The sequence below is a fragment of the Trichosurus vulpecula genome, chromosome 5 (genome assembly GCF_011100635.1).
Source record: "Trichosurus vulpecula isolate mTriVul1 chromosome 5, mTriVul1.pri, whole genome shotgun sequence".
Taxonomy (NCBI): domain Eukaryota; kingdom Metazoa; phylum Chordata; class Mammalia; order Diprotodontia; family Phalangeridae; genus Trichosurus; species Trichosurus vulpecula.
Genome location: NC_050577.1, coordinates 168,625,872 through 168,649,386, shown reverse-complemented (window position 1 = coordinate 168,649,386; position 23,515 = coordinate 168,625,872). Strand labels below are relative to the sequence as shown.

General features: G+C 41.5%; 1 protein-coding gene across 2 annotated transcripts in view; it reads left to right on the top strand.

The window, feature by feature from the left end:
• The first annotated feature begins 3,541 nt into the window (after positions 1-3,541).
• Positions 3,542-23,515, top strand: part of PROSER2 (proline and serine rich 2) — a 68,426-nt gene continuing 48,452 nt past the window's right edge. Inside the window, exon 1 of one of the 2 annotated variants that reach the window (XM_036761342.1) lies at positions 3,542-3,753. The gene's annotated coding sequence lies outside the window, so the exon portion shown is untranslated. Of the gene's footprint in view, positions 3,754-21,783; positions 21,819-23,515 lie in introns of those variants that run through there. The other variant, XM_036761341.1, reaches the window with a different exon arrangement.

Sequence of the window (23,515 nt, the reverse complement as noted above, 5' to 3'; positions counted from 1 at the left end):
AAGTGTCTTAGATCCCTTTCAATATTTTCTTTAAATTTAAAGCAAATATTTGAAAAAAATTTAATCTGGCAAGTGACATAGGAAATTAATTCCCTAGATTGATGCCTAGATTTCTAGACCCAGAGAAAAGGGGAAAATTTGACACATTTGAGTATTGTTAAAAATCCAGAGCCTAAACATAGACTAACTCCGTTTACAATGAAGTGTCTCGGTAGCAGTACAACTTGGTTACCCAATGTTACATCCTAATCCAGAGAATAGATAAATAAAACAAATAAAAAAGAAAGAATTAAACGGTATATACACATCAAATGCTGTATTGGATATTCTGATTGCTAATCCTTTCCTAATTTAGCATGTTTTTATACATAGAATCATTTAGAACAACTTTCAGTATTTATAATTAATGCATAATAAATATATTTTAATAAATAATAAAATACTGAACTATTATTTCTCCCAATTCATTCTTCATCACATGGTATGCCTTTTTACCCATCAACCCCAGAACTTGTTTCCCTAGGAGTCCATTAGTATTTTGCTTACAAAGAAGTAAATTATATATATATATATGTATATATGCATATATATATATACATATATAATTTCAGCCCCCCAATTTTGTTTCTGCTTTAGAACCCAAAAAATTATAGCTTCCATCAATCATTAATATTTCTTCTGTAAATGTTTTTTCAAGATAAAATACTCACATAAAGTAACTAAGCAGTATTTCATTTAAGAAAAATGAGCAGTGTCCAGCTTCCTAGGAGATCTGAAACCACCTTGTCATGATTTGGAGGAGCCAAAGCCTTTGATTTCTCTTTTCTCAGCCATAGTTTCCCATCTTAAAATAAGCAGGTTGTACTAAACGATTTCTTAGACCCTCTCCAATCCTAAAATTTTATCAAGTCAAGATCCTAGTCAAGAAAAATGATGGAGACATCCCAATGACTGGCTAGCATTCTTATTTCACCGTTTATTTTCCTACTCCCTCTAGCGGCCACCAGCACCTATTCAAACCAATTCTCCAAGGCAACTCTCTTAAAACAAAATAAATGTTTAGCTTGAAAAATGTAAGTGAGAAGAGGCATTGTTTCATTCTCAGTCATTGTGTCCCTAGCACCCAGCACAGAGAAGGTTCACAATAAAGGTTCATTGATGAATTGATTGAAGACTACCTTGCCTCAAATAAAAATGTATAAATTCATGAATAGAATTTCTAAATAATATTCTATATTGGGGAGGGGGACATTTATAAATAACACTATTCAATACAGGACAACTACAAGTTGTACTGAAAAAAAAGTGACTGTGAAGGAAGCAGTGTTCAAATTTGAAACATTTAAAGTCAGTAATTATATGATGTTTAATCAGACTCAAGATGCTTCTTTGTTTTTCTCTCTCCCTTCTCTCTCATATTTTCAAGAAGAAATTGTACCTAAACTAAGCCTTCGCCTTCTTACTGTTTCTCAGGATGACCACTTCTCTTCTTACCCCTTTTTAGTTTGTTTTCTTCTACTTCGCCCTCATTCCTTCTCAATCCTCCAACTCTTCTTCCTCAAAAGAAAAGAACCACCACAGAGAAAAAGGAAAGGTAGCAGAAACGCAGAAACAATGTCCCTCGACTCCAATAGGTCTAGGAGCTCATGGACTGGAGTATGACTAGCTTGAGCAATTCTGATGGGACTCATCCATGCCTGCCCATCATGTCCTCTCACAGTTTTACATGGAATTCACCGTTTACCCAAAGTTCAGAGGGGGTGTTAGAAAGGGATGGATGGCAGAACCTTCCTAACCAAAAAAAAAAAAAAATTTTAAAAAACTTTCAAAGCCTTTCTCAAAACATCTTTTACCATTACAGCCATGTATTTTTTCTTCAGACTGTGAATTCCTTTAGGAGTTATTCTTTCATATAGGTTGCATACACTGCCTGCCACATTATAAATGTTAAATTTTAAGTAATATTAATCCCTTACAATGTCAAATTTCTTGTAACAACATAATATGGGACACAAAGGAGGAAGAAAAAGCAGAGGGTTAGAAATGTAGGCCCTGAAACTCACTGATGTCATCTCAAGTCCCACCTTCTGCAAGAGCCTTCATTACTTCCTTCCCCCACCCCCATGCCTCCCCTCTGAGATTACCTTCCATTCGCACTGTACATAGCTTGTAATTTTGTTGTTGTTGCATATTGTCCCTCCCATTAAAATGTGAGCTCTCTGAGGGCAAGGATTCTAGTTTTTCCTTTCTTTGTATCTCAAGATCCCAGCCCAGCCTAGCACTCAGCAAATGCTTAATAAATGCTTATTGATTGACTGACTTGTCTTGGCTCTCTGGCAGAATAATTTTCTCTGAGACTTGGGTCAAGTGACCAGCCTGCTGTGCCTCTTTGACAAGTTGTAAACCTGCCTAGTTTACTAGCATATTGGGCAGATTAAAGTATTTTGTAAACATTAATTAAAGATGCAGAGTTAGGTGAGAGCTATGTGTTATTAAATAGCAGACAAAGGATGGTATTTTTCTTCCCTCTAATCAAGCATTTACTCCTTTGCTTGAGAGAGTTGAAAAATAAGTAAGGTTAGACCAGAGCTCAAGTCAATGACTGGACCACTCTGGGAAACCAACTACTTCCCCTTTGACCATCTGGCAAATGTGGATAAGAAAAATCCTATCGTCTCATTCATAGGCTACAATTCTGGTATAGAAGATTGTTCATAATAACTTTATGTTTATGTTCAGGGACTTAATAAGGACTGATCATTAAAATGATGCTCCTTCCACCCCACTAATCATCCTACTTTCTTCCTACTCTCCCAGCATATGAAAGAGGTGTCATCCTCAGTCTAACTGATCTGAGTTCATGAACTGCTGTACAACTTTTAGGAAGTATAAAATGGAAGGTCTTAAGATCTTAAGCCATGAGGCATTTCCTTTTGTCAACCCGTGTTGTATAAACACAGTAACGCCTAACATTTACAAAACGTTTTACTTATATGATCTCTAGAGCCCCACCAAAAAAAAAAAAAACTGCTGATGTAGGTATGACAGCTATTACTGTACACATTTTCACGGACCGGTAAACTGAGTCTCAGTGGTCACACACACAGCTGGTACGTGTCAGCGGTGAGATTTGAGACTCCCATTTTCCTGATTCTATATGCTGCACTCTGCCCCCTGGGTTTCCTCTCTTCCTTCTTCATTATTCATTCCTCAACTCAGGGAGTTGGGTGAAAAAAAAAAAGCAATATCTCCAGGTCCCTTCCAGCCTGGGACATGTATAGGAGTTTCAGAGTCGTGTGCCCTATTTGCTTTGCCTTCTCAATCACTACGTTTGCAGTCCGAATATATGCCCAATTAACCGGTGCACTAAACAGCCCGACGTGACCCAGGAAGACCCCAAACACCTAACCAGGACTGCGGAGGGAGGAGGCTGGGTGTTGAGGCTCGGGACTGTTCCTTTAAATCCCTTGCTCCCAGACCGGGCAGGTGGGAGGTGGTGGCTAAGCCGGGCTGCCAGCCCGCCCGCTTCTCAGTGTCATGCAGTGCGCATGGGTGAGTGCTGGGTTGCTCTGCGGCAGCTGCAGCTCGGGGACAGTAGGCAAGAGGCAGGAGGGAGAGTTCGGCCAGCGCGGCGCAGGGCAGCGTGGCGCAGGGCAGCGCAGCTCCGCGCAGTGTGCCCCGACTCCCTGGCTCGCTCCCCGCCTGGCACCTGCTGCCCCTTAGACAGCGGAGCTTCCCACGGGCAACAGCTAGGTGAGTGAGGGCAGACCGGACTTCCTGAAGAGGGGACTGCACTGGCTGGGGCGGGGGGAGAGGGGTTGGAGTTGTTGTGGGTTTATTTGTGTGTGTTGGGGGTAGGGGGAGAAGGGTGTTGGCCCTGATCGCTTGCTTCCAAGGCTTTCCTACTAGAAACTGTATTTAAGGTTTGCGTTGGGAGAAATGATTTTACACCAATAGATGGGCAAAGAATCGGACCCGAGATCCATTCTGCTCTCCCCCCCTTTCCACTTTCCCTTCTCTTCCCCTTTCTCACCAAGATCTTCCCCCTTTCGGCTGTTTTTTTCTCTTCTCTACCCTTTTTCTTCCCTCCCTTCTTTTCAGAAGTTCTGAATGTGACTGACAACTCCTCCCCTCCCCCCAAATCGAGGAAAGTCTGTTTGCTGAATTGAATTGAATCCGTGTGTGAAGGGGACTGAGGTGGCATTTTCCACTCCAAACAAGGAAACTTCTTTGTCCTTCGGGATTTCAGGGGTTCGTGGCAACTAGTTGGGGACGCAGGCGGGGCGGCGCGGGAGGTGGCGGGGGGGGGGGGAGAGACGAGTCTGTAACTAGGTGTCTCTTACTAATAATCACTCCTCATCCCTGAATTTACCTACCTATATTTTCGTTGTTGCTTCTCACTCATTATTTGCCCTCTTCACCTTGGCAATTCGTCTTACGTGCTCACCTCCCGAGTGAATGCCTGCTATGTCTTCTGTCCTTCGTAGTCTTCACTATCCATCTCGGACCTCTGTCTTGTTCTCTAAACTTCGTGTGGGCATTGTGGCTTTCCAGTTTACTTGGAATCTGGGGCACAAGCCTTTATCACCTGTTAAACTTAGCCCCAGAACTAAATGATCAGTAGCTTTCCTTCTTCTCCCCCCAGCTAGTAATGGAATCATACCCAGATGTTTCGGATCTGCTATTGAGCCAGTGTGGGAAGGATTAAAAAGGAAAAAAAAAATGTGGCTATTGTGGGACAGTTTAACAAAAGGCAATAAAATTAACCGCAGTTTTTCAGCTCACTGGTTTTTCAAACTTTCCCAGTATTGTTTGAGCCGAATTTTGTCTTGCTTTTTTCCCCTCTCCAAGAACCACCCTCAGAAAGCTTTAACTGTCTGCCAAGAGTAGTATTCAGAAGCAGAAAATTAACATGAGCAGAAGAAAACTTTTAGCAGTAGATGGGATTCATGTTCTATTATGGGTTCAAGTTGTTTTTTGGTGACTGCGTTTCTTTATTTACCTTATACCCTGCGCGCGCGCGCGCGCACACACACACACACACACACACACACACACAGACACTTAATTTAGGGTAGTAGATACCGCAATACTAAGTGTATGCATGGGGAAAAGTTCTCGGACGGGAAACTTTTTTTAGTGGTTTTTTTTCACTTTTTAAAGAGTGTAATCACTGTACTTTGTGCCACGGAGCAACAAGCAAGTTTCTGCCCTGGAAACCTGTCTGCTGTTTGAATGTCACTAATTGTGTTCTCCAAGAGGAAGGGGGTCTTTTTAATTTGTGAAGTCTTTGTACAGGTACAAAACATTTCCCTTCTTATTTGAGATAGGGTGGGAAGGATTGAAAAGGTCTTCAGACATTTTGCTGGAACGGAGAGTATGAAAGGTTGTGTTTATTACCCAGGCTAAGGCTACAATAGATTAATCCCTTGGTATTAAATGAGTACCTGTTAACAGCACCACACATGGACTTTCTTTAGAGGTTCTCTGATGTGTGTATATTTGTTGCTTCCCTGCCCCCCCCTTTCCTGTGTCCAAAATGAGTAAAGAGGGAGGAAAAAAGTAAGGCAGAAGAAAAAAAAAGGTTACAGAAAACTTGTGAGGCATGTGGGGAGGTGGGGGAGGTACTAATGTACTGTCTTGTTGATTGGGGTGTCTGAATGGCTGGATGCAAGAACCAAACTGTCAGGGGAGTACTACATGTGTCTGGCCCTCTTCCAGGTGGATGTCTAGACAATCAGTTTGTATGAGTCAAACTCATAGAGCCTTTATCAAGTGCTGGAGGCACCTGGCACTGGCTCCTGAGTTCAGTCTGAAGTTGGCACCTGATATTTACTCTAAAGGTAGCTGATCATCTCTAGGAAACATCAGAAGATTAAGATGAGCAGAAATGGTGAGAAATAGAGGGAAGAGAGAGAGATCAAAGGAAGATATTCTTGAACTAAAGGTGCAAATGCATCGTATACAGTGAATATTTGAGCCCTTACTACGTGGACAGCATCGTGCTAGCCATTACACTAGTACCATTTTAGTACCTCATTACCAAGTACTTCAGTTACTTTAAAAGTGAAAGCCATCCTTTAGGTACCCTTTCAAGGAGGAATCTTGCTATGTTGAGCTCTGCCAAGGGCTTGAACCAGGCTTCCAGGATGATAAGGGACCAGGTCTCAATTTCTTTAGATTGACCATGAGAGTTGTGGGGGTAGCTGCCTTAGGTGCTTGCTGCCTCCTGGAAGTGAAGCAGCAGCTCTACCCCATCTGAATGGCCCCTCTTCTTGGAGTCTAGGGAGGATTTCTTTGCTTGCTCTTACAGAAAAGTTCTCACTATCCCTAAGTAGTAGCTAAGGACAAGAGCAAAGAAAGACAGAGTCTGTACATCCTGATTCTCTAGCCAAGAAATGCGAGTTCAAGGAAAACTGTGTAACTGTAGTTATTAATGATGCTTTTGAACTTTCCCAGACTTACTTCCTTCATCCTAAAGATACTGTGATTCAGTATGTTTCAGGAAAGGGTTGGGATTTGTAATCTGTGTAATCAGGGTTGATGCTGAGGAACATATAATAATACAGAGAGGACAGTCTGCCATTCAGTCTTTACAGAATGTCTCCAGGTTCTGTGAAGAATTGATTTTCCTTTTGCATTGAATTTATTTTAAAATAGTTTAAAAAATTTTTTAAATTTAAAATTTTAATTTTTAAAAAATATTTTTTGTTTTTTACAACCTAGTCATTTTCCAATACACTCCTCTACTCCCCACACCCCATCCCATCCCACTTAGAACCCTTCCCTGTAAAAGAGGGAAAAGGTTTATCAGAACCATCCCACCCAGTCACTGACTCTAATGGCACAGGCAGCAAGTAGCATCCATGGTCTCCCACCACAATATTGAAAAGAGAGAATTTCATCATCATTTCTTCTCTGAGGGCAGGAATTATTTGATTTTTGTCTTCTATGCCTGGCCCTTAAATGCTTATTGAATGAATGGAAGATTGGTCATTGCGTTTAATCTGCATCCAGTTGCTTTATAGTACAACTTTTTTAATATTAGCAAAATAATTTTCTATCTTGTTCCCCTAGTTGTGCTTTTTTTTAACTCTCTGTTTACATACGTACTTCCTTTGCATTAGACTTATTTTAGCAGCCACCAAAACTTTTTCATATGTAGCACAGAAGTGGTTGTTATTATAGGGAACTTTTTAAAAAAAAAATTTTATGTATTACAGTGTTGCCTTTTGGATCACCACTTAAAAATTATTATAAACTAGAAAATCATCAACAAGTATTTCCATGTACAAAGGAAGCCTAAAAGAAAGAGGTTTAAACATGAGACTCAATTACAGAGAGCTTAGGTTTTGGGGTGTTTGGGGTTTTTTTGGTATATATTAAGCTTAGTGTGGTAATATCAACATTGACCAGCTCATCTGTGACCCATTCTGAACTTCCTTCTCCTTTGTATTTTTAAAAATTTCGCTGACATTTTTCTTTTTTTGCATTACTATCCCAAACTTTCCTTGTAACAAATAAGTATAATCAAGCAAAAAAAAAAGGTATTGGACTTGTCCGAAAATGTATTTCTTAGTCTCCCCCAACAGCCAGATCGTGATCACTTTTCCACCAAGCCGGGGAGGCATCAACCTTCTAGATTAATCAATGTACGGATCAGAGATGTTACTTCTTTCAGTATGGTTTTCATTTACAAGGTTGTTGGTCAGACCACTCTTTCTCTGTCACCAACTGTATCTTTTTGCCCTCTCTCCTAGCCTTCTCCCCATGTCTCAAAGACAAATGCTGTACACATGTACACACACACACACACACACACACACGCACCCATTTCCCCAGTAAAGCTAAGTCATCTGTTAATATGATTTTATCTTCACTTGTCTCTTCCACATCAAGGAAGGACTTGCTTTATATGTGATGGTCTAGTATCGATATTGTGGTATTTGACCTGATTTTTGTTACCTGTTATTGTTTTCTTATATAGTTTTAGTCTTCGTCTATATTATTCCTTTGGTTATTATGCCTTCTTCACTCTATATCACTATACAAGTCGTCCCGTGTTCTGAATTCTTCATATACTGCCGTGTGTTCAGCTATTCCCTCCTTATTGGAAGCATATTTAGTTTCTACCTTTTTGTTATCCCAAATCTTGCCACTATAAATGTTTTTGTACATTTGTATCTCTTCTTGCTGTCAGTAGTCATCTTGTCATAGTCCCAGAAAGGGGATCACTGGATGAGAGTCAGCAAGCCTTTATTAAGTGCCTACTATGTGCCAGGCAGCAGCTAAGTGCTGGGCAAAGAAATGTTGGGGAGAGGGAGTCCCTGTTCTCAAGCAGTTAACAGTCTAATGGAGGAGACAACATGCAAATAACCATGTACAAACAAGATATGGGCACGATAAATTGGAGATTATCTCAGAGGGTAGACGCTCAGATTAAGGAGGAATGAAATGACTTTAGGTGAGAGACTTGAAAGAAGCCAGGAGGCAGAGATGAAGAGGGAGAGAATATCAGGTCAGAACACAGCCAATAAAAATGCCTGAGGTCAGGAGATTTAGTGCCTTGTGTGAGCAAGGAGGCCAGTGTCAATGGATCAGAGTCAACAGAGGCAAGTAAGGTATAAGACTAGAAAGGTAGGATGGGTTACAGAGCTAAACATTATATTTGATCCTACAGGTATAGGGAGTCAGTGAAGTTATTGTGTGGGTGAGGTGATCCCACCTGTCTATTAGAAAGATCAATCTGACAGCTGAGTGAAGAATGGACCGGAGTGCAACGAAACTTGAGGCAGAGAGACCAACAGGCAGACTCCTATTAGTCCAGGTGTGTAGTCTGCACCAGGTTGATGGCCCAGTCTGAGGAGAGATGTTACAAAGGTCATCACACAGGACCTGATCACTGATTGAATATGGGGGAGGGGAGGCAGGTTAAGAAAGAATGAAGCCACAAGGAGGACACCTAGGTTTCAAGTCTGGGTGACTAGAAGGATGATGTTTCCTTCCACATCGATAGGGAAGTTAGGAAGAAATGGGGAGGGAGAGGAGGGTTCGGAGGAATAATGAACAATTTAACAACTTTTCTTGCATAATCCAAATTGCTTAACAGCAGTTGGACTCAATTATAACTGCCCCAACATTACTTGTTCCTACCTTTTCCAGTCTTTGAAAATTTGATGGGTGTGATGCCTCAATTATATTAATTTGTATTTATCTTTTTATTAGTGGTTTTTGAAGGATTTTTCAAATAGTTGTTGATAGTTCTCATTTCTTCTTTTGAAAACTGTTAATATCCCTTGGACCATTTTATCTTAAGACTAGTTCTTAGTCTTAGGCCTTTTAGGTATCAGAGTTTTACCAGGCAGATGTAATGAAAATAATTTTTGCCTAATGTGTATATTTTCTTCTGACTTTAGCTACAGGGGTTTTATTTGTGTAAAAATCTTCATTTCATAGAATTAAGTTGGTCTATTTTTTCTTCTATTATCTCTTCTAACCTCGGTCTGGTTATGATTTATTGCTTTATCAAAAGTTGTGCAAGACACCAGCCAATATTGTCTTCTAATTTTTGTTATGGTAATAGTTCACCTTTATGTAGTGCTTTTACACATTCTCATTTGCTGTACACTACACAGATACAAGTATTATCTCTATTTTACAGTAGGATCTGAGACACTTAAGGGTGTGACTTGCCCAAGGTCATATACATAGTAAGTGGTGGAACTTGTACCTCTGTGTTCTTTCTATAACAATCTATCAGATCAGGATTTGGAGAGCTTGAAGAGTTTATGCTATCGAATGAGGGAGAGATCAGGAAATTAGTTCTTGTCTCTTCTATGATGGATTAAGAAGAAAGTCTAGACATCTGCAAATATTGTAAATACTTTTGGTGAAGTGTCAGCAAGAGAAAGGCATAAATACAAACCTTAGAAGGAAGCCCCTGAGAATGTCAGACATTCAAAAGGATCCCTGGCTCTTAGATCTAGAACCTCATTCCCACCTCTTGCCCCCTTTTCCAGGTTCACTGCTCTATACCTCAATTTTTTGCTATCCAAAGTAGGCATGATAATATTACCTACCAAACACAACAGGTCTTCAACAAATATTGGATCATGGACCCAATTTTCTATAATGCAGGCTGACCTCACTGACTTGAACACTTAAAAGATAATCACAACATGAATATTTGTGTGCTGAACCATAATTGTCTTTTTATTGTTGTTGTGTTGTTGTTTTTGTCTGTTTTTTACTTCCATTAGAGTTTTAGTACTATTTCCATGGAAAAGAATTAGAAAGAGATATCTAATTAAAAAAAAAAAAGCTTTATTTCCACTTTAGGCAGAAAAAAGTCTGGTTTTTGTTTTTATCATGAAACCTGAATTATGTATTTAATTCTTCCATTCAGGCACGGCAAGATTAGTCAAATGGACAATTTAATGTAATCTTACAGGCTTACAGATTCTTGCAGGATCAGCTCCTTGAGGGTAGGGACTGGGATCTTGCTTTTTTTTGGTATTCCCAGGTATAGTAAGTGCTTAATAAACGCTTGTGTATTAACCGTTTTAATGTTCTGAGTTTGTCGAACTTTTTAAGACCATATCATAAGTTCATAGCTTTAGGGCTGGAAGCTACCTTTGAGGCCATGAGTCCAACTGTTTTCATTTTACAGGTGAGGAAACTGAGGCAAAGAGAGGTTAAGTTAACTTGAAGGCCATTAGTCTAGGTAGTGGAGCTGAAAGAGCAACAGTCAAGCAAATCTAACTCGACAAGTACTTACTGATCGTCTTTAATGAACTGGGTACCAGAGGGGGACACACAAAATTAAGCCAAGCCTCTGTCCTTATAGAGTGCAGAGTAGGTGGGATAAAACCTCCTTGCTCTTCTTAGAACAAACCACTCCATTCTCCCAGTACTGAGTATTTTCACTGGCTGATCTCCAGGCCTGGAACTCTCTCTTTCCTCATTTCTGCCTCCTTCCTTCTCTAAGTCCCAGCTAAAAATCTCACCTTCTACAAGATGCCTTCCTGGTTCTTCCTTGATATTGATACTCTCCTTCTGTTGACTATCTCCAGTTTATCCTGTCCATATCTTGTCTGTACATGGCTGTTTGCATGTTGTCTCCCCTGTGACTGTGAGCTCCCTGAGAGCAGGGACTGTCTTTTGCTTTTCTTTGTATCCTTAGCCCTTAGCACCATGCTTAGCTCATAGTAGGTGCCCAATAAACACTTGTTGATTTGTAAAGAAGTCCAGAGAAGTTCACAACAAGCAATGGTGCTTGTTGGGTTCTGCTTGGACATAGGTTTCTGTGTTGGCCAAAGGCTGAGACATGCACATTATACACCAATGCCCCTGGCTTTATTAAATTCTGTAAATACCATTGCTAAGTGAGTTATCAAAGCCAGGGTTTGCCTGTTTGTGCTTTTTCTTAAAGTGTCTTAAAGAAAAGGGCTATAAAACTTAAGATGGAAAATAGCTTTTTTGAAGAGTCTCCTGTGTTCCTCCCAAGTGAAGTCTAGTAGATGACAAAATAAATGACTGAAAAACGAACAAAACATAAATTACTATGAAGAAAAAAAAAACAAACCTAAGATGGTATAATTATTATTCCCAATCAGAATGACTACTTTTGTCTTCCTCCTGTTAATATTATCATAGTATGGGGGCAGCTAGGTGGAGCAGTGAGTAGAGCACCGGCCCTGGAGTCACGAGGACCTGAGTTCAAATCCAGCCTCAGACACTTGACACATGTACTAGCTGTGTGACCTTGAGCAAGTCACATAACCCCAATTGCCCTGCAAAAAAAAAATCATAGTATGAGAACAGAGAATAAACAGAGTTCTTATTTTTATACTTTTTCTAAGACAGAAAAAACCTTACACTGACAGATTTACCTCCCCATAAACAAGTTACTTTGATGTTCTAAGTACTCCTTAGATTTGTCATCTAATACAAAATGTCAAATGAATTAAAATGATAATAAAAATTTGAGATGGGTATCTTGAAAGTCTTCATGAAATTGAACTCTGAAGTCAGCAGAGTTCCTATTGGTGCCCTTCACATTGCTTTCTTTTAGGTCATGCTCTATTATTCTAAGAGGCTTAATCTTCTGAAGTCTATCCTCCCCGTCTAGGGGATGAGATTTAACTTTAGGAACAATCGAATGTCTAGATCATTCTCTTAGCTGACAGTATGCTCTTATAAAAAGACCTCTTCCCTATGGGTCTGTTAACAGCCCAGACTACTTAGTTAAAGCTTTTGTACTGATCTGTTTGCATTAAGCAAATCAATTACTTTTATGTGGTGTGGTCCAAAGTAAATTACTGGCCCCACGTTAACAGCTGGAGCTTTTCACAATAGAGGGCCAATCTAAGAGCAAACTCGTTTCTCTACATTGTTTAGAGATCTCTTTTCAGTAAACCTCTTTTTCCTCCTAAATGAAAGCTTGGTATTGTTCAGAGCCAATACATTTGCCAGTCTTTTAAAAAATGTTTGTTCAATACTCTCAACTGGGTTCTTGCACTTCAAAGAACATGAGTTTTTACTGAAGAAATTCCAAGGGGAAAATGTAAAATCCTATGAATTTATATTGGTTCTACCAAGATTAAGAACAAACAAAAAACAACTCAGCAGAATTTTTACTTGCTTGGTCCCCACAGTACTGGAATAGAGTCCTGGCATACTCAGGAGATATTTCTGGAGGCATTCTTTTCTTTTCATAGTTTACTTTTCTTGAATATCAAGAAATCCAACACAAGGAATAGAAACCCAAGAGTATTAGCATTCTCATTTTACATAAAACTTGTTCATTTGCTCCTATGCCAACTTTCAGCTTACCCTTTTGCCATTTTGATTAATTATAATATAATCTAGTATGTATAAAGTTCATATGCCTGCCTAAATGTGGATACACGCGTATGCACATAAACATATAATTCCACAAATGTTTAGCGAGCATTTTCTATATGTGAAGAAATGCAGTAAGTTATTGAAGGCCAGGACTGTTTCACTCTTGTACTTATATTACCGTTAACTAGCACAGTGCCTGGCACACAGTAGGTGCTTTATGTCTATTGACTGATAGTGAGTATTGTTGATACAAAGATCGTATTTATTATACTTACTTTTCAATTTCGCATCTGTCAACTTTGGTGGGGTTTTGTATATTTTATATATATATATATGTGTATATATGCACACATACAAAATATAGTATGTATATGTACACACATGTGTACACACATGTATGCATATATACACAGAGAAAATATGAAGATGATATGACATATATACACACACAGAGAACACATGTATACACAACTTCACATTTTCTGTGTATGTGTATACTCACACACATTTATCTAGGTGCTTTCCCCACCCCCTTCCTTGTTTCTTCTGTGTGATGATCAGCCTAGCTTAGTACAAGGAGGCTTAGCACTAGTAGGTTGCCCACTAGGCAATGGTAACCTATGAAACCGATGAATAAAAAATAGTTTTAATCTGGTGGGGCCCTCTTTGTTTTCTGCAGTGATAGCTGTGGAATGGCAAAAAGAGGGGTGAAGAGTGATAAGAATTACAGTTTTTAGGCCGTATTTAAATCTTAACTGTAGGTACCCTAAATGGAAGATCTTTGGGGCAGCTAGGTAGGGCAGTGGATAGAAGACTGGGCCTAAAGTCAGGAAGACTCATCTTCCTGAGTTCCAAGCTGGCCTCAGATACTTACTAGCTGTGTGACCTCGAGCAAGTCACTTAACCTGTTTGCCTCAGTTACTCATCTGTAAAATGAGTCGAAGAAGGAAATGGCAAAACACTTCAGTATCTTTGGCAAGAACACCCCAAATGAGGTCATGAAGAGTCAGATGTGACCAAAATGACTGAATGACAGCAATAAGCATGCCAGGCATTGTGCTAAACACTGGGAATACAAAAAGAAGCAAAAGACAATCCCTGCCCTCAAAGAGCTTACAGTCTAATAACAAAAACAGGCAAACAAAGGGAAAAGAATCTGCATGTACAAAAAATATTTATAGCAGCTCTTTTTGTGGTGGCAAAGAATTGGAAACTGAAGGGATGCCCATCAGTTGGGGAATGGCTGAACAAGTTGTGGTATATGAAATGTGATGGAATACTAGTGTTCCATAAGAAACAATGAGCAGGCAGATTTCAGAAAAAACTTGGAAAGACTTGCATGAACTGATGCTGAGTGAAAAGAGCAGAACCAGGAGAACATTGTACACAGTACCAACAACACTGGGTAATGATCAACTTTGATAGACTTAGCTCTTCTCAGCAAAACAATGATCCATGACAATTTCAAAAGACTCATGATGGAAAATGCTATCCACATCCAGAGAAAGAACCATGGCATCTGAATGTAGAGTGAAGCATGTTATCTTTTCTTTCTTTTGTTGCTTTTTATTTTTTTCTTTCTTATGGATTTTCCCTTTTGTTTTGATTCTTTTTTCACAACATGACTAATGTGGAAATATGTTTAATATGATCATATATGTATAGCCTATATCAGATTGTTTGCTGTCTTGGGGAGGGCAGGATGGGGGAGGGAAGAGTTTAGAACTCAAAATCTTATAAAAGTGAATGTTGAAAACTAAAAACAAATTTAAAAAATGTTTTTAAATGTGCAAACAAGCTATATGCAGGATAAATAGGAAATAAGTAACAGAGGGAAGGTACTAGAATTAAGTAGTTTGAGTAAGGCTTCCTGTAAAAGATGGGATTTTAGCTGGGACTTAAATGAAGCCAGGGAAGCCAAAAGGGAGAGGTGAAGAAGGGAGAGCATTCTAGGCATGTTGGATAGCCAGGGAAAATGTCAGGAGTTGAGAGATGGAATGTGTTGGAGGCCATTGTCACTAGATTGAAGAATATATGGTGAGAAATAAGGTGTGCGATGACCTGGGGGCGGGGGTAGGGGCATCTATAAAGGACTTTGAATGCCAAACATAGTATTTTGTTTGATCCTAGAGGCAGTAGGGAACCTTTAGTTTAGTGAGTGGGGTGGAGGTGGGGGTTGACATGGTCAGACTTGCATTCTAGGAAAATGGCATTGGTGGCTAGAGGATGTATTGGAGTGGGGAGAAGAGGCAAGCAAACTCCCAAAAAAGGTATTGAAATAGGCCAGGTGTGACGTAATGAGGGTCTGTACCAAAGTGGGGGCAGTATCAGAGGAGAGAAGGGAGGAATATTTAAGAGATTTTTTTCAAAGGTGAGATCAACAGGCCTTCACAACAGATTAGATATGGTGAGATAGGGAGGAGTTGGGGATGACTTCTAAATTGTTAGCTTGAGGGGCTGCAAGGATGGTGTTGCCCTCTCCAGCCACAGGGAAGGTAGGAAGTGGGGAGGGTTTTGGGGGAAGGACATGAAGAACACTTTGATAGTGCTGAATCTCATCCCTGCTCTTGCCCCTCACTGTCCCATCCCTACCCCCACTTGAACTGAGCCTTGAGGAAGAGTTAGATATTTCAGGGAGGTGAGGAGAGAGACTATTCTATGCATATGGTACAGCCTAGGCAAAGGAATAGAGGTGGGAGATTGTCACATTCCTGAATGATAAGTAAGCTGATTTGGGTGAAATGTAGAGTTTGTGAAGGGGAATGAAATGAAATAATATACATCTGGAGAGATAAGTTGGAGCAATATTATGAAAGACACTGTTAAAATTACATACCTGGCCTTTGTTTCTTTTATCAATTGACTAACAAAAGGACATTCAGAAAAAACTTCACTGGGGAGTATGGTTGAAGATTACAAGCACTATCAGTTCACAAACCAAATCTGTTCCATTTTATGTCTGTTTGTTATCCTCCTCCTCCTAGTTTCACCTATAAATGTTCTTGGAATGGTCTCATTTGGTTGGGTTGAACACCATGTTTTACCACAGTCTTGTTTCCCTCTCTACTGCCTTTTGATTTGTGAGTCAATATTGAATATACTCTTCAGCCATGCTACCCTATAATGTTTCCAAATGAATTTAGACTCACCCAACATTAGATTGGCCTGTTGTGTCTTTTTGGAAGTATGATCCAGTGTTTCTTGGCTGAAGGTGTTCTCTAGGCTCTTGGGGCCTTTTATTGTGGGTGCCTTTCCTTTGAAAGGCTGAATTTTTCTTGGCTTGCTTAAAGAGGCCAGGGTGAATTTGTAATTTCAAAGCAGTATCTTCTCACCTCTCACCTAATTTGATAATGATTTTTATCTTTGCTTTTAGCCAGTTTGTGCTCAGAAAACTCCTGAAATGACTCCCACTTGCCATCTTATAATTTGTTAACATGGACAGTTTCACCTTATGTGATCAGTGTTTCCCATGGCTGGCATCTACTGAGTCTTTTTAGATGTTTTATTGAGACTTGAAAATCACTGTCCCTTCCCAAAGATGATAGAATTTAAGTTCCCTCAGAGGAGGGCCTGTTTCATTTTTGTTGTCACGTCTCCAGCTTACAGAACAGTGCCTGGTGGAGAGTAGGCAATTAATAAATGCTTGTTGACTGATTCATTAATACCCTCCCTGTAATAGTAGAAAGAGCACCAACTCTGACTTCAGAAGATGTGGGTTCATGTCTTGAAGTTTATGACCTATGACTCTTTGAGAAAATTCACGTAACCTTCCTGGGCCTCAGACTCTACAATGAGGGTTTTGGCCTCCGAGATCCTTCTGATGAGGGTTTGGGGTGAGAGGTGCTCGACACCCCAAAGTACCGACACGCCGGGTCCTGCCGAAAGAATTCGACTCAAGCCTTCTCAGCCAAGGGAAAGGATAAAGTTTATTAAGAGTTAGCCAAATAAGCCTGCCCCGAGAGATCCCACCCCTTGCGACGCCTGTAAGGAAAAAGGGCCAGACCCATCTGAGCTAGATTGGTTCTGACCGCCTTCATGGAGGCAAGATGGAGATTATATACACAAAGGTTGTGGGAGGGATTAAGGGGTGGTCTGGGGTGACCAGAAGAGGGGTCTAGGGAGGGACTTAAGGACGAGGTCAGACTCCCGGGTGGGGGAAATAGCTGAAGGCCATATGGAAATGACAACCCATCAAGGGCTGGGGTAGCAGAGCTAGGGTATAGATATTTTGATCAGGATTAAGGATGGGAAACAGGATTAAGGGTGGGAAACAGCTGGACAATAGAGGACTGGGCAAGGTAGACATTTGGGCTTAATGGTTATAGCCTCAGGCCAAGGCCAGGTCGAGTGGCAAGATTCAAGGAGAGTTCAAGGGGTTCCTAGAGACTGTGCCCTCATCATTCCCCCCTCAAACAAATGGGACCCAAATTCTTTTGGGGTCAGGGACGAAGGTCTCAGCTTCTGGAATTGCTTCCTGCTGACAAGGGGCGTAGAGCTGGCTTGATGGGTCCAGTTCAAGGGGTGCACAGTCATCTGGAAGTTGATGGCTTGGAGACTGGAGGAGACAAACCTGGCAAGGAAGTTAAGCAAACAACAAAACAGACAGTACAGGAGTACAGAGAAAGGACAATATCCCTGGTGGGAATTAAAGATGACTATTTCATACCTAGCTCTCCTAACCACTTGTTCTGCTTCGGGGTTCAGGAGTGTGTAGCACATCCAAATTAGATCGGGGATATCTAAGAGCAAGGTTTGATGTTTGGTGAGCCTGTGGTTAGCCAGGCACTGGTGGCCCCCTGCTTCCAGGGTGCTCTGGCAAGGCAGAGCTTCTAGGGGCTGGTCTGCTAGAGGCTTAGAAGCTTCCTCAATTGGAATGGCTGTAGCAGCCAGAGAATCTAATTGTTTTGGAAAACAGGGGTCAGATCCTAAGGACTGGATTAGAATTCCCAAAGCCTGTCCTCTCCTTCCTTCAGCAGAGTGAGTGAAAGGTTTTTCTAAATTAGATAAGGCTAATGCTGGAGTGGTGATCAGTTTAGTTTTCAAAGTCCCAAAAGCTTGTGCTGGGTAGGGGCCCCACTCTAGAGGGAGTGAGTCAGGGCCTTGAGTGCCAATTAATGGTTGCCGTCCCTCCCAAGCCTTGGGCTTAATTGGATATTGAAGGCTATGGAGGGGAACTATGGCTGGGGTGGCAGAAGTAGCTTGCCCAGGAATTCCCTGATCCCAAACAATTGCCTCAACCCTCTCCCACGCCTCCGGGGGAACATGGGGAGGTCTGAGAAACAGGGGGAAAAGGGAGTTATGAGGTTTAACTATAGAAAATTGGCTTCCCAATTTCACCATCAGGTCCCTTCCCCAAAAGGGGGCAGGGCCAGAGAAGGAGTGTTCAGACAACAGATCCTTGATGCCCATGACCTGATAGGTCGAGGGGCATGTGGGGCCAAAGCCACTAGTTAAAGTAAGAGAACATAGCCGTGATAAAGTGGGTAACCTTACCTTCTGCCTCGATTTTGCCCAAGGCTCCGCGAGAGAGGTGGAGAAAGTGGGAGCACAGCCAAGCCCCAGGCTTTCCCCTCCTCCTGAGTACTGGAGGACAGGGTGCTGGGAGGAGGCTCTACCACTTTTCCAGCCTCGGGGACATGCTGGGCATGGTCCTGGAGGCGTGGATCCTAGAGGCTTCTTCCAGGGGGGCGCCCTAGAGGGGCACTCCTTAGACCAGTGACCCTCCTTGTGACATCGAAAGCAGGTTTCCCCTTTGCCAAAGTTGCCAGAAGCACCCTCCGGCAATCTCCTGGCCATGGCAGCCGCCAAGAATTGGGCATGTTCTCTGTCTCTGGCTTTTTCCTCTGCCTGGACTAAGTCTCTATCATTGAACACTCCGAATGCTGTCTCCAGTAATTGGGCCTGAGGTGTTTGGGGTCCCATTGCCAATTTCTGCAGTTTCCTCCTAATATCTGGGGCAGACTGATTAATGAAATACATGTTAAGTATTGCCACCCCTTCAGTAGAACCAGGATCCAAATTTGTATACTTCTTAATAGCTTCTACTAGCCGGGCTTGGAAAAAGGCAAGGTTTTCTTTTTCTCCCTGAGTAATCTTCCTAATTTTTTGAAAATTTATTTGCTTTTGAAATGCAGTTCTTAGGCCTTCTAACAGGCAAATTTCCATATGGTCTCTCTTTTCTCTATCCTCACTCCTTTGATAATTCCATCCTGGGTCACTAGTTGGAACAGCAGCTGTTCCTGGGGGATATTTTATGGGGTTATTGCTAGCCAAACTGTCCCCAAATTTTTGAGCGTGTTCCCATATTCTCCTCTTCTCCTCAGTGGTACAACAGGTAGAGAAAAGGATATGCAAATCACACCAAGAAAGTTCAAATTGTAGGGACAGATCCCTAAAACCCTCAGTAAACTTAGTGGGATCTTCTGAGTATCTCCCCAGTTTTTCTTTAATTTGGATGAGATCTGAAATAGAGAATGGAACATGCAATCTCCTTGTCCCAGCAGGGGAGGCAGGCATTTCCCTCAGGGGAAAAAGCCTTGAAGGCACTGTGGGACCTGGAGCTTGGGGCTGAGGTAGATTAGACTGCAAGGCCAGCGCATCTGCCTGGCAAGGGAGATCAGCTAGTACCTGAGGAGGGGTAGAGGTCAAAGGGGAAGATACCCCAGAGACCCAAGTGGGTGCTACCTCAGAGAGAGGGACTAGGGGAGGAGATATTGCCGTGGGGGCAGGGCCCGAGGCTGGAACCTGAGTAGGGATTGCCTTGGGGATAGGGCCCATGGTGATAGATGTTGCAGGGCCTGCAGTAGAGGCAGGGCGTGGGGTCCCTTCGGCTGGAAATTCCTTCCTCCTTAGTAAAGGAGAAGTTAGGAGTAATTGTCGGGAGACAAACAAAATAAAACAAGAAAACAAAATATACAGAAGGTACCTGAAACTTTCCCAAATTCCCAGCGCCGAAACAATTGAAAGGATCTGGCACATGCTTCCGGATGGGGCATCCGTCCATGTCCTTCGACATGACCACTGGACCGAGAACCACCTGATAGCGTCAGGTTGAGTTGACCAGGACAGTGTGACTGTCCGACTCACTGAGACCACTGGACCAAGCTGTCCGACCCACCGAGAACCACCAGAGAGCGTCAGGTTGACCAGGACAGTGTGACTGTCCGACTCACTGAGACCACTGGACCAAGCTGTCCGACCCACCGAGAACCACCTGATAGCGTCAGGTTGACCAGGACAGTGTGACTGTCCGACTCACTGAGACCACTGGACCAAGCTGTCCGACCCACCGAGAACCACCAGAGAGCGTCAGGTTGACCAGGACAGTGTGACTGTCCGACTCACTGAGACCACTGGACCAAGCTGTCCAACCCACTGGGACCTGCTGAGGTCAGGTCCGAGAAGCACATCCAAAATGTTTGGAGAGCGAGGAGGGAGATTGGGAGAGGGGGAGGCTCACATACCTTCAGTCTTGGCTGGAGAAGAACTTGAGATTAGCAGTGCTTCCCGGTTCAGGGAACCATAAATGATGAGGGTTTGGGGTGAGAGGTGCTCGACACCCCAAAGTACCGACACGCCGGGTCCTGCCGAAAGAATTCGACTCAAGCCTTCTCAGCCAAGGGAAAGGATAAAGTTTATTAAGAGTTAGCCAAATAAGCCTGCCCCGAGAGATCCCACCCCTTGCGACGCCTGTAAGGAAAAAGGGCCAGACCCATCTGAGCTAGATTGGTTCTGACCGCCTTCATGGAGGCAAGATGGAGATTATATACACAAAGGTTGTGGGAGGGATTAAGGGGTGGTCTGGGGTGACCAGAAGAGGGGTCTAGGGAGGGACTTAAGGACGAGGTCAGACTCCCGGGTGGGGGAAATAGCTGAAGGCCATATGGAAATGACAACCCATCAAGGGCTGGGGTAGCAGAGCTAGGGTATAGATATTTTGATCAGGATTAAGGATGGGAAACAGGATTAAGGGTGGGAAACAGCTGGACAATAGAGGACTGGGCAAGGTAGACATTTGGGCTTAATGGTTATAGCCTCAGGCCAAGGCCAGGTCGAGTGGCAAGATTCAAGGAGAGTTCAAGGGGTTCCTAGAGACTGTGCCCTCATCACTTCCAGTTCTGGAGCTGTGAAATAAGTACAGTCAAGCCAAACAAAGTAACACACTGGTCCCCCAACTCTTCTTAAAGAAAGTCTTTATGATACACAGGTGAGAGGCTTTTCAGTAATCCGTAACCCTTTGATCTCTAATTTCTTTACCATATTTTCTGCCGTTCCCAACCTCGTTTTAGTTTTTAAAATTTATTTATTTTGAGTTTTTGACATTCACTATTATAAAATTTTTAGTTCTAAAATTTTCCCCCTCCCTGCCCTTCCTCTTTCCCAAAATGGCATGGAATCTGATACAGGCTATACATCCAATGTCATTTTAAAATACCATTTCCACTTCCTCATATAGCACTTGAGGTATTGAGGTGTCAGAGTTCAAATGTGGTATTCACTGTCATCGGCGATGAGAATAGGTCACCAGAGAAATGCTGGAAAACCTGTTCCGTTTTTGCGTGTATTTGTTGTTGTCCTGGTTTCATTTCTAAATACTCTCACGAGGATCTGGCTTTGTTGGGTTCTAAGCCAAGCTTCCCATGAGCTTGTGTTCCTCTCCACTGCTTTTTGAAAAGGTGTGGTTGGGTTGAAATTTGCACCAGAGGAGGCAGCATTTAAATCTATGAGCTTACTCATTCATTAACAAATGGGCTAAGACAGTGAAAGGCTTCTTAGCCAGGATGGTTCCCTCAGAGGAAACCATTGCATGGTAGAGTTGCAAGCGAAAGTTGGATATATAAGGTGAGCAGACCTGATGAAAAAAGGTACTATTGAAGGTATTTTGTTCTTTCTGTTCTTTTGGATACTTTCCTTGACAGTATATTTTGGAAAATGGAAAATGCGCCAGCGGTGACATGGCCATGACACTACAGGTAAGCTGAAATTTCAGAAAGAGTTTTGAATAATTTCTAGTTCCATAGTTACCAAAGTGCTAATAGTTTTCCTGTCCTTGAATTGAGACAAAACTCTTCGAAGAAAATAGATGGTGACAGTGGGGATGATTTTTGTGGTTTCTTTGCTATGTCAGCTCTGTACATCTCATCAGAGAAAGATAGGGTTTAGCAAACTGTGGATAAAATGAGGAATTTAATCTTAAATGGGAATGGGGGTAGGGAAGGGTTCAAGTCCTAAATAAATACAGTCAGGCGGGATAACTAAAGTGAAATCTGATTCACTTTATAAAAAAAATATTTTCTAGAAAAAATAGAATTTGAAAATTTCACCTTGAATTTTTGTGATGTTTTACTGTATTCAAATAGTAGGAAATAAGCATGTAAATGTTTCCCCTTCCCCCCCCCCTTTTTTTAACCACTGGATTAGGATATGCCCAAGTTGAAAATAGAAATGGTTCATAAGAACAATTCATCAATTAACTTTCATTTCACAAATTTGGCATTTCTGTTACAAATGCAGCACCATGAAAGAGTGGAGCGTGCCAGTTAGAACCATAACAAAAACATAGTATAAGAAAGTGAGAACCCTACCTTAAGGCAGCTCTCCTTTCACTACTGCTAAAGCTGTCATGTGAGCAAAACCAACGCTAAAGAAAATTATTTCACTATTCTCTCCCCTATTGCTTATGTACTTGGAAAAAACCACTGATGATAAAGTGTTATAACAATACAGAAACTGTCCTCACTGTAAAGGACTTTCATGTTTACTGTATAAGAAGATTAAGACTAACAATGTCATTTTCTAGAAGCTATTTTGATGGAATCCTCCAGTAGCTACTTAAAACATAACATAGAGGACATTCTTTTATTTTAAAATAGTTTATTATTATTATTATTAATTGTTTATTCTTGTTATATGTATTAATATTGATAATAATTGATTAATATAATAATTATTATCAATGCTCTTGGATTAAATCTTTCCTAAAATCCCTATAAGGATGAAAGGAGGAGAGCATGACAAAAACCAAACAGGCAGTAGATGAAGACAGCTATAAAACTTTACAGCTAGAAAAGGATCTTAGAAACCATCTCATCTGAACCCCTTACCTCTACAAATGAAGAAACTGAGGCAAAAGTCACTCACCCCAAGTCATAAAATGATTTAAAGGCAGAGCCAGTACTCTACCTGGGAACGGTACTGCCGAGAAAATATTCTTTGCGTTACACAGTGTCTCAATTCCAGATCAGTGGCCACATTTATGTAATACTGTTATAGTTACAAAGTGATTTCACTTTTTAAAAATGTGATTCTTACAAAAACTTTCTGAAGTAGATAGTGCATATTATCATCCCTGAATCTCAGATGGAAGCTCAGAGAAATTGTGTCCTTGGACAAATTACCCAGCTACTAAGGGGCAGTCAGACATTGAACCTCTGATTTCAGTTCCAATGCTTTTTCCACCGTACCATACGGCTTCTATAATTTATAGCCTGAAATGGAAAAGGGGAAGCTTTTCCAGAAACTGTTCAAATTTCCATTCCTTCTTTAGTTGGGCTGTCTCTGCCTTGAGAGCAAACATTATTACTTTCTTTATACCGTGTGCCAAGACTGAGGGCATAAGGCTATGTGGCAAACACCGGACTATGAACAGCAGAGACTAAGAGTTGGAATC